Below are 13,628 nucleotides of genomic sequence, written 5' to 3'. Positions count from 1 at the left end.
ATTCAGATCTGTCAGAATGCCGCCCTCCGAACAGCGATGGGCTATCTCCTCAGTTCTCATGTAGACCACCTCCTTCAGGAGACTTCTACCAGTGCGGAAACATAACTACATGCTGTCTAAGAAAAACTTTTTGGGCTGTTATCGCAGAGGCCATCCAAATTCTCATCTTGTGGATAGATATCCACCATCCCGAAGCCTTAAGGTAGATCTACATGATCTAGAGCGTGAGGTTCAGCGCTGTAATAGAGAACCTCTAGATAAAGCGGCATATCAAACAGGTCTAGACAACACTCCAGCAGGCACGATAGTAGATGCGATAAATGGCTACCGAATGTAGTCCTTGGAGAACGACCGCCTCCCATTGCACCTGAAGAAATTGACCTCCCCTGCAAACCAGAGTAGTTCTGGCTCAATTACGATTCGGCAGATGCAGCCTCCTCAACTTTTACAGAGGATTGATGCCGACGTGCACGATGTATGTCCCGATTGTAACCAGGGACCGCATGATACACGTCACCGGTTTAACTACCCAGCCAAACCCACTCGACTCAGACCCAGATCCCTGTGGACACACCCCATCTTAGTCGCAGAGTTCCTGGGTCTTGGCACTCAACAGAATCAAGCACACGAAATATAGAACACAATAAACTGCTACAACAACAACCTTATCATGATTGTTATAGGTTGGGATAACCCCCAGGCACTTGACGCCAAATTTCTATGTCAGATTCGCTTTACCTTCCATTTGAGACACCATATTACCATGATCGTGCCATTCGTAGAATTACCCCAATAACCCCTAAGCAAACATATACTCTTTGGGTTGTTAGGGGAAAGGCGACTTCCCACATAATCCCTTTTTCTACACCTTCTTCACAGTGAACATTTTAAAAAAATGGGTTTTTATCCTTGCTGACAGAAATTGATTTTTTTTCATACTAAAGATATAAGCCAATCACATAATGCAAAATACTGTATCCTCTCCCTTATTTGTTTAAACTGTCCATCAACTATTTCGTTCATTGAGAGCTTAGTATAGAATTATTCATAATTGGCACCCAACCTCCTACTACACTTTGCTTACGAACTGTACTGTAATTATAACATTTGTTGTGCGAGCTCGCAATAAATATACAAACAACAAACAAATGCTGACCACCATGCCAGGTAGGGCCACGCACATCATACTCCCACAACCCCCTTGCCTAAATAGTGATGTTCTTTCGCACACACATTTACCAATTGCTTCTATTACTCATGCTCTCACAATATGACTTTGCATACACACCCATAACGAATGCTTTACAAACAAAAAAAACAACAACAACAACTTGCTGTGTGTATGCTTCTTCTTCTTTTATTGAAAATTAATTTCGCATTTACATGGCTTTACTATATAGAAAATTAATTTTCATATAAATTTCCGTTCAGCCGTTTGGCCGTTATATGTACCACAAAATCGCCTTTATAAACTCCTTGTCCTTTATATACATATTCCTTAAGTAGCTGCAATATTTGTCCAACAATAAAGTTGGTTTGATTGATTTATTCACTTAATTACGATGAAATTAAAATAAAATCATTTCACATATTTTGATAATCTTAGTTTATGCACATTTTTTATTAATGAGCGACAACCCTGGATTTCATTCCCCGTTTCCCATGCACATTCATTGAATTGTTGTTCTTGCATTTGTATGTATACTACAACAGATCGCCTTCCAATTAGCTCTAAAGATTGCAAAAAATCTACACTGTTATTAGTTCAACAGTAAAGCTTCAATCGTTAAGACGTGTTCGCGGACGGTACATAGTCGGTTGACGGTAAAAGCCGGTTAAAGGAATACATGCCTAAAACAAAAAAAATTAAAATATAATCGGTGTTATGATTATAAAATCAATTGTGCGCTAAAAATTTAAGTTTGTATTAGCTTTAAACACAAAATATTTGCGTTTTTCAATATATTTTCGCTTTGATGTGTAAGTGTTAGAGTGTCGCATCCGTTTCGTGTTAAAAATAAAAATCCATTTCTGTTCGGTTTAACATAAGAGAGAAGTGTTCTCTTTAATAACTGAGAGCGAGAATAACAGTGCTGTCAAAAGAATCGATTGCAGAGTGTTAAGTACGAGTATGTTTTAAAAGCTTCGTCGAAAGAGCTTTCAATTCCTGTTTCCTATGCACTTCCATTGCATTATTGCTCTTGTATTTGCATGTGTACTTGAACTGATCGCCTACCAAATGGCTCTAACAGTGGCCAAACCTCAACACAGCTATCAGTTTAATGGTAAAGCTTCAATTGTTAAGACGTGTTCGCGGATGGTACATAGTCGGTTGACGGTAAAAGCCGGTTAAAGGAAAACATACTTAAAACAAAAAAAAAAAAACTTGAAAGTATTAGCAGTGTTATGATTATAAATTCAATTGTGCGCTGTAAATTAAAGTTTGTTTTAGTTTTAAACGCAAAATATTTGTGTTTTTCAATATATTTTCGCTTTGATGTGTAAGTGTTAGAGTGTCGCATCCGTTTCGTGTTAAAAATAAAAATCCATTTCGGTTCGGTTTAACATAAAAGAGAAGTGTGCTCTTTAATAACTGAGAGCGAGAATAACAGTGCTGTCAGAAGAACCTAATGTAAAGTGTTAAGTTCGAGTATGTTCAGAAAGCTTTGCCTTTTCTAAGAGCCTCGAAAACATAGCTTTTCAATTCCTGTTTCCTATGCACTTTCATTTGCATTATTATTCTTGTATTTGCATGTGTACTTTAATGGATCGCCTTCCAAATGGCTCTAACAGTGGCCAAACATCCACAGAGCTATCAGTTAAACAATAAAGCTTCAATTGTTAAGACGTCGCGGAAGGTACATAGTCGGTCAACGGTAGAAGTCGCGAAATCGGTAAATGGAAAATAACAAGAAAAGGTGAATATATGTCAGTGTTATAATAAATAAAACATTTGAATGCTAAAAATCAGATTTTGTATTAGTTATTTGCGCATCAACAAGCAAAATAATGACTGTTTTAAAAAAATTTGCGCGTGCGTTTGTAATCGTGTTCCGCTCGTTTTGCGCTTAATAAAAATCTAATTCGATACAACCTAACATAATAGAAAACTAGAAAAAAACTTCATTGCGTAATAGCGTTCCCAAAAGAATCTGTTGAGTTTCGCCGTTTCTTTTATTCTAAACGTTAAGTGCCTCAACATCCTAGCTCTTCCCGTTCCCATTGGCTATGTACACTCATTTGCATTGTTGTTCTTGTTTTTGTATGCACACTTTAACAGATCGTTAAAGCCATTTGGAAGCCTCTAACAGTTGCCACAACTCAACACAGCCATCAGTTCAATGGTAGAGATTTAATTGTAAACACGTTGGTCGTGGATGGTAAATAATCGGTTAGCGGTATATAACGGCTAAAGGAATAAACAAAGAAAAAAGTTAATAAAACACTTGTACGCTTTAAATTAAAGTTCGTATTAATAATTTCCGCTTTTAACAGAAGAATAATCCATTTTTATTCGAGTGCGTGTGTAAGTGTTAGTGTACTTCGTTTGTGTTGTGCTTAATAAAACTCTAATTCGGTTCGGTTTAACATAAGAGAAAACAGTATTCCAATTAGTGAAATTATCTGTGCCTGCAGAACTATTATCGAGAGTTAAGTGCAAGTTATGTTAAAAAGCTTCTTCAATTCTACCATCGACATTTTTAACAGCCTCGAAAAAGTCGTTAAAACATTCACCCGTCACAAAGCTTTTCAACTATAGCTAATAGTCATCAAATTCACCTCAGCAGATCGCAGGTGAGGTAAGTAAACATTTCTCTATTGATATATGGTGAATATTTATTTAGCATGTTTCACAACCAGCATGAGCACACCTAGATATGAATGTTGAAGGCTTACTTTGTATTTAACGAAAACAACCACAGTAAGAGAGAGCCTCTATTGATTAGTTAAACAACTACAATATTTTAAATATTTATGAATACTACCTCCAAATATTAACGATAGGGGACCTCTTTTTTTTATAAGATCCACCATGGGATGGGACAGGGAAGTAGCCTGGGGAAAGCTACCGGGATCGAACCCCACCCCAAATTATTTGGTTTGAAAAAATTTACTCTTTACACAAAATTTCAATTAAAATTGTAAAGTTTTTTTATTAAAGACAAAATTTACCAGGGCCGCCCCAAAATTATTTTTCTTAAGGTCAAAAAATGTAATGAAATTCTTACAAAAATCTAACTTTTTGTCAAATTTTTTTTCAAACAAATTTAATTAATTTTTTTAACAAAATTTCAGCGTAACATTTTCAAACGACGAAAATTTCAGCCAGGGCCAGACCCTCCTCGAAATAATTTTTTTAAATATAGAATTTCATTAAAAATTTTTGACAATATTTAAATTAAATGTGTTCTAAAGACAAAATTTGTATAAATTTCTTCTAAAGGTAATTTTAAATTAAAAAAGAAAAAAATTGAATGACTTTGTTTTAAAAACCTAATTTCAGTGAATATTCTTTAAGGCAAATTTTCGCCCAATTGGTCCTACCTCGAATTATTTTTTATAACTAAAATATCAATTAATAATTTTTTGTTCCAGCTCAATGCATGTTGCGACATTTCATTTTACCTAAACTTTTTGAAAGTTTTTTATTTGCTTTTCTATCTATCTATTATATATAAAAATGAAATTGTTGCGCTTTGTTTGTTTGTTAGTTACTTTGCCTGTTCCGTATAGACTCAAAAACGGTTGAACCGATTTTCATGAAATTTTCTCAGATAGTAGCCCTCGGTGAAAATAGGGTACTACATTTTTTGATATCTGAAGGGGGAGGTGGACCCTCCCCCTTACCTTAATTTTCAAAAACGCCAGATTTCAGAGATAGTGGTGTGATTTAAGCGAAATTTTGTGTGCTCTCTCTTAGTAACCTAAAACCAAAAATTTGGCATCGAAATTTCAGAAGGGGTACCTACGCCCTCCCCCAAAACCACCAAATATATTTATAGACCAATCACGACAATATGGGACTTAAATGAGAGGTATTTGCTAGTAGGATACGAATCTGATATCCATATGTGGGACCAAGGAATACACCACTTACCCAAAACACCTCCCAAACAGGACTTATTAGCTGACCATGGCAATATGGGGCTTGAATAAAGGGTATTTGAGTGTAGAATACGAATATGATATCCAAATATTGGACCAAGTGTTTTTGTGACCGCCCCTGCCCCAAAACACACTCCAAAAAGGACAAATTTGCGACCATAGCAATATGGAGCTCAAATGAAAGGTATTTAAAAGTAAAACACGAATCTGACATCAATTTTGGGGAAAAAGTGTCTATGGGGCAACCCCACCTCAATAACACCACCCAAATGGGACATATTTGCTGAACATTGCAATATGGGGCTCAAATAAAAGGTATTTAAGAGTAAAACACGAATCTGACATCAATTTTGGGGAAAAAGTGTCTATGGGGCAACCCCACCCCAATAACACCACCCAAATGGGACATATTTGCTGAACATTGCAATATGGGGCTCAAATAAGAGGTATTTTAGAGTAAAACACGAATCTGATATATATTTTCAGAGCCAAGTCACTGAGTGAGTGAGCCCCATCCCCGAAACACCCCCCAAACAGGTCATGATTGGCGACTATGGGAATGAAAGATATTTGGAAGTGGACCACGAATCTACACTCGGGACCAACTATCTAAGGGAAGTTGGGTAATTTGCAATAATTTTGTCATTTGTCAACCGTAGTTATTACAGTTGGAACATATTTCCTCGAAATTTGACACGGATTGTTTAATAGCCCACCTGAAAACAACCGCCAAGGTCCATTAAAATTGGTTCAGAATTGAATATAGCTACCACATTGTACTTATAGGGTAGTACACCTATTATACAGTCGGCACCGCCCGACTTTTGCCCTTTTATTACTGGTTTTGTATATACTTTTGTTTATCCATTATTAGTCCCTCATTTAGTCCATGTTAGTCCCTCTTATTCGAGATTTTTTTCATAAATTTCCATTCATCTTAAAGATGGTTACCCCAGGTACACAATACATACTATAGCATATTGTTTGCTAAATGTTTCCACAAATGTATACATATCTGTGCGCCTACATATGTACACGGTAATGTTGTTTTTGTTGTTCTTTAACAACAGCAAAAACATTAAAAATGGTTGTTGTTTTCTTTACAAACAATTAGCAATGAAAATTGGCATTTAATACATTTACGTCAAATAGCTGGTCATAAAAGCCGCTCAGCTCACTTCCTTGCCGCCGACCTTGACCGTAAACTATTACATTTTTAAGGTTCGACTATATACTTGTTTTTTTCCCGCTGGCAAGTTTTATTTACATTGATAAATAGTTTTTCTTACTTTCGTGTATATCATGCAGTAAAAATAATGAAAATATTTTCATTTTTTGCGTTTGCTCATAAATAAGATATGCATAATTATTTCATCTGTTTAAAATAAATCAGCAGGAGAAATTCAAGACTATCACAAAAATGTGAAACGTTGAGAGGAATAAGGGGTTAATTAATAAGAGAACTTTTATGTGTTTTTTTTAATGTGCATCATATTTTACCAGTTGGAAAACTTGTAAGGGATAAATTAGTGCTGTAGTAAAATTTTTGCAAATTGCAAATTTTGCCCATGAACATTCCACTAAGGAACAGGGACAAACTTCTCTTATATCAATGAGTGCAGTCCGATTCAAGTTTTAAGCTAAATGATAAAGGCCCTCCTTTTTATAGTCGAGTCCGAACGGTGTGCCGCAGAGCGACACTTTTTTGGAGAGAAGTTTTACATGACATAGTACCTCACAAATTTTGTCAGCATTAGGAAGGGTAAACCACTGTAGAAAAAATTTCTGATGGTCTCGCCAGGATTCGAATCCAGGCGTTCAGCATCATAGGCGGACAAGCTAACCTCTGCGCTACGGTGTCCTCCAGTTTAACTGGAATAGTTGTATATTGGACTACATAACGGCATCTCCTGAAGTTTTCTTTTCTTCTCTCAATTCCCTCAAAATTCATACAGCAATATTTTGAAACATAAGAAAGGTGAGATATGGCCTTCCTCCGATTCATAGATGAAACTCTTAGCTTTGCTAAAAATCTTTAGCTCTCTATTTAACACCATTGTTTCATCCCATTTATTGATTTTATGGCATTAGCCTCATATAGCTCTTAGCGTGGAAGTGCGTTCTTGTTTAAAAAGAAACAAGAAAACAATCATCTGTGGCCAAATCGTGACAGCTTTTAAGAATGAATGTTAATATTTTTGCAAAGTGAAGATAGATATCTATATGTTATGTATGTAGGTTTAAAGCAGCATAGAATTTTTAAACAAAACATACAAAAGGGTGATTTTTTAAAAGCTACAAAAAAAAAAAAGATATAATATTCAGAAAAATGCATGAAATCTTTATTTGATATCGATGGTACGGTTCATGTAATTTGATGTTTGAAGATTACTTCATGCAAATGTTGACCGTGACTGCACCACAAATGGTTTATCCGCTTAGTCCAATTTTGGCATACTCTTTCCAACATTTCGGCCGGTCATTTCTCACGAATAAATGTTTCAGTGTTGTCTTTCAATGTGTCAATTGAAGCGGGCTTGAGCTGTAATATAGCCCCACAAAAAATAGTTCAAAGGAGTTAAATCGCATGATCCCGGCGGCCAATTGATCGGTCCCAAAAGTGAAATTAAATGTTCAACAAACTCGCCTCCAATAAGTTCATTGTTACGCGTGCTGTGTGGCATGTGGCACTGTCTTGTTGAAACCACATGTGATGCAAGTCAGGCTCTTGCATTTTGGGCAAAAAAAAGTTGGACATCATCTCATGGTAGCGCTCACCATTCACAGTTACGTTACGATTCGCATCATCTTTGAAGAAGTACGGTCCAATGATCCCACCAACCCATAAACCGCACCAAACTGTGACTTTTTCTGGATGCATTGTTAGCTCTTGCAATGCTTCTGGCTCATTTTCACTCAAAATCGATAATTCTGCTAATTTGCGTACCCATTGAGCCAAAATTGAGCTTCGTCGTCTGTTGAAAGAAGCGCGCGACGAACCTTCTTAACAGAGCACGCATTTTGATTAAAAAAATTCAATAATTTGCAATTATAGACTAAACTGAAGATATTTGACAGTGAAACAAAAAAAAAAAACACGAAACGTGCATGAGCTGTTTAAACCAGTATTCCTAAAATGACAATATCTAAAAAATTACCCTTTACTATCATTTGCGCATTTAATTTCTATAAAAATTAAAAAAATAAAATATGACTTAAAAGAACTATTAATTTCTCATATTGATAAAATCCTTGAAATGATTAATAATGCAAATGCAAATCAGGGGCAAACTTCTCACATATCAATGGCTGCTGTCCGATTCAAGGTTAAGCCCAAAGATTAATAACGGACATAATAAATTTTGTTGATATTTTTTTTAGCAAAAAATTTTTTATCTCTATTATAAATATAAAAATGAAAGTGTAGCGATTTATTTGTTTGTTCCGAATCGACTCAAAAACGGCTGAATAGATTTTCATGAACTTTTAACAAATGGTGGAGTTGTCTAGGCGGTAAACATTCTATATCATCATCAGGGATTGGTTCTGCGGTAACCTCTTCGCCGCCAACGTCGGACACTAGCATTTGGGGTTTTCTTTCCATATGCTCAGCATGCTATCTTTGTCAGTTACCAAATTTCCTTCTTTGTCTCTGCAGGAGGATGTGCCTGCACTAAAGCCATCGATTTGATATTTAATTCTTTGGAAGAATTGCCAGACTTCATTCTGACACCAGTACATCTCAATTCGCTCACACTCACGTCTTTCCATTTCTCCTCTCTCCTTTTCTCCCGATACTTCTCCTTCATCTGGCGCTTTATATGCCGCATTGGCATCAGTAGTCTCTCGACACTCTTGGTCGTACCATGGGTTTCTTGGGGGAAACTTCCGGTACCCAAATATGGATTTCGCGACATTTTCCATGGCAGTGGTTCGCCACTGCGTCATTATATCATCGGAACAAGTAGTGCTTTCACCAAGCACTTGAGTCAGTCGAGTGGAGTATGCCGCTACCATCTCTTGAGTATGCAGCTTTTCAATGTCGAGCTTCCAGGCAGTGTCTGATCGTACTTTCGTCGCCATGTTCAAATGGGTGCGAACCTTTGCTGCAACAAGGTAATGATCCGAATCTATATTCGCTTCACGGATCAATCGTTCATCTAACACGTTCGATGAATGTATTCCATCTATTTGCCAATTTGGTTCCTCGTTGCTGAAATTTCAAACCTTGGGTTTTTCTTGCCACATATGGTCGCTATTGGATTTTATTTAGTTAGAGCTGCAATATAGGCCATCTTCCGGTATAAGTTCTTAAATCCATAATGCGCAATTATAACCTGATTTGGAGCAGTGAGTTGTAGCTTAGATCGTGCTATATTTGTCGAGCTACTGAATACAGTAGATGGGATGGCCAGGGCGGTGTCGGTGACGAGGTGAGACTCGGTAGATGGTTACCGGACTGCGAAGGCGCTATGGCCGGTCATCGAATAGAGGAGGACGAAGGAGTTGCTGGCGTTCGATAAGAGGTCTATGACTACCTTAACAGGGGTCATAACCGGACAGTGTGCCATAGGCCGCATGGGGATAACGCACAATGGCTTCTGTAGGAGTTGCCTCAATGAGGAAGAGACTATTGAGCACTTGCTGTGTTAATGTCCTGGTCTGCAGAGACTTAGGCTCTCCTTTCTAGGGAGCCGTTTCGTCTGTGATCTGGGTGAACTTACCTCTGTTATGTCTCCTGAGGTTTGTTGAGGGAACAGGACGGTCCGACGGCGAAACCTATAAAGCTAGACACTTGCAAAAAAAAAAAAAATATTTTATTAGTGTAGGTCGGCTGGGATTGGAAATGGGCCAAATCGGTCCATGTTTTGATATAGCTGCCATATAAACCGATATGGAGTCTTGACTTCTTGAGCCTTTAGAGGGTGCAATTCTCATCCGATTTGGCTGAAATTTTGCATGAGAAGTCTTGGTATTACCTCTAACAACTGCGCTAAGTATAGTTAAAATCGGTTCATAACCTGATATAGCTGCCATATGAACCGATCTTGCGTCTTGACTTCTTGAGCTTCTAGAGGGCGCAATTCCTAACCGATTTGGATGAAATTTTGCACGTATCGTAGAGGAATGACTGCCAAAACCTGTGCAAGTTTAGGTTAGGTTAGGTTGAAAAGAGGGTGCTGATATTAATCCGCCCCATGCCCAGTAATCGGCTTGTTGTGAGTTAAAAAAACTATAAAGTAACCTCTAAAAAGAAAATTTTAATTTAGGTATTCCGAGCTACTTACAAAATCCTTAATTGTTTTCAATACCACTCCCCTAAGTTGGTTCATGTCTGTTATAGGGTCTCCACCTAAGTGCCGGCATCTGTTAGACGCGAAAGCCGGACAATGACAAAGGAAATGCTCCAACGTCTCATAATCTTCCCCGCATGCCCACATATGGGATCACTTGCCGCACCGATTTTACATAAGTGAGTTCGTAGTGCTATGTGTCCCGTTATGATACCAATAGCTTTACTGACCTCCTTCTTGCTTCTTTTCAGTAATAGCCTCATCTTCTCACTATCTGGTTCCCCTCATAGGATTTTCGCCGTCCTAACGACCGTTTCGCTGTTGTTGCATGCGCATTCGTCGCCCACTCCCTTAACTCGGACTGTGTCGACCCGAAAGGCTTCGGGTTAACCAAGTTTATTTACAGCAGTCCTCTGGCCTTCACTCCAAATCGTCTGCCCTTTCATTTCCCCTTACTCCGTTATGGCCCGGCACCTAAACGATGCGGATTTTGCCATTCTCAGAGAAGGCGTTAATCTCCTGTGCAAAGTATGGTCTAAATCGGTCCATAACCTGAGAAAGCCGCCATATAAACCTATCGTCCGATTAGACTTTTTGAGCTTTTAGATTGCACAATTCTTATCAGATTTGGCTGAAATTTTTCACATAACGCTGAGGAATGACTTCCAACAACTGTAGAAAGTTGTGCAGTCCATAATCTGATAAAGCCGCCATATAAACCGATATCCCGATTAGACTTCTTGATCTTCTAGAGGGAGCAATTCTTATCCAATTTAATTATGATGTAACATATTGTTTTGGTAGGACTTTCAACAACTGTGCCATGTATGGTCTGAATTGATTGATAAACTGATGTAGCTGCCATCTAAACCGATCTCCCAATTCGACACTCTGATCCACTGGACGGCGCAATTTTTACTCGATTTGCCTGAAATTTTTGAAGTGGTATTTTTCTATGACTTCTAATAGCCATGACAACTACGGTCTATATCGTTCAACAACTAGATGCAGCTTATATATATATTGAAAAAGTCATTCAAATCATCATTCACATGACAAATGCGATCCATGGTGAAGGGTATATAAGATTAGGCCCTGCCGAACTTAGCACGCTTTTACTTGTTTTTTTTTTTTAATATTTGCTAGAAATACCACAAGTGTATTTTTGCTTTAAATTTTCATAGATTTCAATCCAATATATATTTTTCATTTCTTAAATAGATTCAAAATAATAAAAGCAATTCAATTACTGCACTTCGATTAAAAAATTCCGATTTTATGATCTGTGAAACCATTCATCTTATTGAACCGGACGCAATTATTTATTCGGCAACAATGATATAAAATTCTATGCAACATCTGGTTGTAAACAAAAATTGCATATCAATTTCATTCAAAATAAATAACCTAAAACATTAAAAAGATGTTCGGCATCTGTGACCTGAAGTGTTCAAGATCATTTTATTCACAACCAACAATGTTATTTATCAACAAAAAAGAGCCTAAACATTTACAAACGTTTTTCGACATCAATTTTGATATCTCAAAAAATATGATCATTACAAATAACATAAATATATATATAAATATATTGTAAACAAAATATACATATAAATTGTTAGACAATTGTATACAGTTTTAGCCATCAAAGTGCTTTCCTACATACAAATATACGTTACATATTAAAAATGTTTAGCAGTTTTCAATACATTATTAATGCCAAAAGAATATCTCACAAATATTGCTCTCATCTTCCATCGCGAATTTTCAAAAAAATTTTTGGCCTCTTCTCTATAACTGAGAGAGTCGCTGATCTTGTTTACAATTTCAAATAGATTCATTAATCAGCAAGATACCATTAAATGATAAAAAAAAAATAAAAAGAAACTGTTGTAGACAAAATAAAAAAACAGAAATTTGAATGTTATAAACAGATTTACACGAGTATAGCACAAAAAAAAACATGGAAATGCAGAACCTCACAAAGCATTATTCAAGCTATTCAAAAGGTGGCAAAAATACAATAGAAGAATTTGATATATTCATATTATTTCCATATATATATATAGAAATATATATGAGAAACAGGGTGCGGAAAATTAAAAGCGAGCTTTTGGCAAATTTAATTTAATTGAAGTGATCGCCTTTTGTTTTATCACCTGTTTTTCAGTTTCTATATAAAAGTTATTTCAGTAAATGAATTAATACTTATTTTCTGTATGAGGGCTTTTTTAAAGCACAACAATACGATTGAGTATTTTTTAAAATATTGCAATACTAAAGTCTGAGAAATCTGTATTGTCTTTCGATGAATCATTGCACAGTCCTTCCAGTCTACACTCCCATTGGTCTTATTATGAACGTTTTGAAAATTATCCAGCAAAAAAATTGTTCCTGCTTTGGCAGCAATACGAATATATTCTAGCATACTAATGCGCCTTTTGAATGCCAGATAAGTATGCATGAAACTATACTATAATGAAAAGTAATATTCTTAAAAAATTTTTACAAAAAAATATGTTTTTAACTTACTTTTGTGCAGTAATCTATTACATAGGGTAAGCATGCAATATGGCTTCAAAATATGGTAAAGACGAATTCACTTTGCATCCATATTGCTTCTGATCAGCGGTTGTGTATGCTAATATCGTTTTGAGCTCATTGAACGAAATTCAAGTAAAAGAATTCGTGCTTCACGAAAGCTAGAGATCGGCACGATATTTATCCGCGTGTTTTGAAGAGAGTTGATATCTTCAGTTGAATTTGCGAACTCGGACAAGAAGGTTATCGCGCGTGTTGTGTTTTTATACCCTCCACCATAAGATGGGGGTATGCTAATATGGTCATTCTGTTTGCAACACCTCGAAATATGCCTCTAAGATCCCATAAAGTATATATATTCTTGATCGTTGTGACATTTTATGTCGATCTAGCTATGTCCGTCCGTCTGTCTGTCGAAAGTACGCAATCTTTCGAAGAAGTAAAGCTAGCCGCTTGAAATTTTGCACAATTAATTTTTATTAGCGTAGGTCGATTGGGATTGTAAATGGGCCAAATTGGTCCATGTTTTGGTATAGTTGCCATATTAATCGATCTTGGGTCTTGACTTCTTGAGCCTCTAGAGGGCGCAATTCTCGTCCGATTAGACTTAAATCGTTCCATAACCTTATATAGCTGCCATACAAAAAGATCTTGGGTCTTGATTAGGCACTTGAAATTTTGCACAAA

Source organism: Stomoxys calcitrans, chromosome 4 (assembly GCF_963082655.1).
Source record: "Stomoxys calcitrans chromosome 4, idStoCalc2.1, whole genome shotgun sequence".
Lineage (NCBI taxonomy): Eukaryota > Metazoa > Arthropoda > Insecta > Diptera > Muscidae > Stomoxys > Stomoxys calcitrans.
This window is presented reverse-complemented; position numbering follows the sequence as displayed.